The following is a 2,500-nucleotide window of genomic DNA, read 5'->3' on the forward strand; positions in this document are numbered from 1 at the left end:
AGATACTCCATGCATATAACGAACAAGTAGGGCGATAAGGGATCTCCTTGCCTCAATCCACGCATGGCAGGAAAAAATCCCTTCGTTTCACCGTTAACCGAGATCGAATAAGATACAGAAGTTACGCATTGCATAATCCATCCCGTGAATTTAACTGGGAAACCCAAGCCCTCCAACATAGCTTGGAGAAATTCCCAGTTAACCGAGTCATATGCTTTGCGTAAGTCCATCTTCAACAAGCACCTAGGCGAAATACGCTTCCTCTCGTAATGCCGAATAAGATGTTCCACCAAGTGTATATTGTCCGTGATCGATCTCCCCCCCACGAACGCTGATTGTGCTTTATCAATAATCTTTGGTAGAACGCTGCCTAAACAGGTCGTGAGGACCTTTGCAATGACCTTATAGATCACATTGCAGCAAGCTATTGGTCGAAAATCCCCCACTTCTTGAGCTTGTACTTTCTTCGGAATAAAGACAAGTACCGTGTTATCCCATTGCTTCAGCAAAGAGCCACTCCGAAAAAATTCATGCACTGCTTCCGTCAAGAGTGGCCCAACCGTGTCCCATGAGTGTTTGAAAAAGTGGGCGGAAAAACCGTCCGGTCCCGGAGCCTTGTCGTCCGAGATATCAAACAACGCATCTTTATTTCCGAATTAAGGATTGGTCCCATAAGAGCAGCACCATCATCCTCTTGAATCCTTGGCCCGGAATGTAGAACCTCCAAGTCAGTAGCATCACAAGGCTGACGTGTTCCTAAGAATTCCATGTAGAACTTCAAAAATTCTGCATGGACTTCCTCACGTGAAGTGGTCATCGTTCCGTCTGCACGGCGAATAGATGCCACGTGGTTTCGTTGAGCATTACGTTTAGCCATGCCATGAAAGAATTTCGTCGGCCAATCGCTGTTCTTCAAATAATGTAGCTTCGCCTTTTGGTAGTAGAAGCTTCGTTCCGCCTTTGTGAGAAATTTCGCCTTCTCCGATCGACTAAGTACTTCTTGTTGTAGTGCTGCATTATGCTAATCGTCATGCAGCTGTTGTTGGCTATCCTCAAGATCATGAGATGCTCGTTTAGCTCGTTCCGAAATGTGACCAAATTCTTTCCGATTAAGGCTCTTGAGAGGGGATTTCAATGCCTTAAGATTTTTGATCACCGCCCATTGTCGGCTTCCTTGACGATCCGCTGTCCAAACGTCTTGAACAATTGTTTTAAAATCCTCATGCATCGTCCACATATTGAAGAATCGGAACGGGCGAGAGACCGGCTCCCCATCCACCCCCATCTTTACTAAGATCGGCGAGTGGTCCGAATGCTTCCCGAACGGTAAGAAAGTAGCCGAGCTGCTGCCATACGTTTGCAGCCAAACAGGATTCACCATAGCTCGATCAAGCTTGCTCCACACAATATGATTTGGCCAAGTATAGTAAAATCCCGTAGAGGTTAAGTCATCCAATCCGGTTGCCCGACAACACTCTTGGATATCATTAACCATATAAGGGGTCAAAGCATTGCCACCCGATTTTTCAATCGGTCGCCGAACCGTGTAGACGTCCACAACGGCCTGCGAGAAGTAATTGTAAACCATCCATATACAAAGCTCACCTGAATTTGCCGTTGTGACACAAGACAAGAGATCTTGCAATGAATGAGTTGGTCCGTCATTCCCATCGTCTCCACCTGAACCACTGCCGGATTCCATATCAATAGAATACGGTCCGCCCTATGAAGTTGGAAATTGTTCACTTGACCCCAGTGTCGGAATTTCCGAGACATTATCCCTTCTAACACCCCCGGATCCCATACTTTCGTCTCCAATAAACCGCATACATCCACCTTATGTCTCCTAATGAGGTCGGCGACCTCGTTTTGCGTGAGGGCATTGTTAAATCCCCTCACGTTCCAGCAGGCGACAATCATTGTTTAACTATAGGAGGAACCATGCCCCTCCGCGGCAATAGCGTATTTTCATCGGTTGCACTGGTGGGCGTCTTCGCCCCTTCCACTCGCACTGGGAATGCGTCTGTTGGGGATCGATGAATGTATACGCAGCGGAAAACAAAAATTTAATCGAACTCAATGTTCGATTACATGCATACATCAATTAATTGAACGTACCTTAACGCTTCCGCCATACACATGGTAATTTTTCATATTTTAATCGAAATTAAATAAAACGAAAAACAAAGACGAGCATGCTTGCATACGACATCATGAAATCGAAAACATACATTCTTCATATAATTGTCATGCTCACAAGTTAATTCACATAATCCAATTATGAATTAATTCGCAGGGGTTTTCGATTTTACCTCTTGAAGCGTGAGATTTCGACGAATCGAAATCTATAAACTAAGACACGTACAAGCGGCTATTAAACAACTCCAAGGCTGCGAAGAACCGACCGAACAGCAGCTGGTCCGATCTGATCTCGACGGCGGCACATGAGGTGCAGCGGCGGCGGCGCGTGGCAACGGCGACGGCGCGTGCGGGGCTGGCG

Source organism: Erythranthe guttata, chromosome 1 (genome assembly GCF_056151865.1).
Source record: "Erythranthe guttata isolate IM_541 chromosome 1, IM_541, whole genome shotgun sequence".
NCBI lineage: Eukaryota > Viridiplantae > Streptophyta > Magnoliopsida > Lamiales > Phrymaceae > Erythranthe > Erythranthe guttata.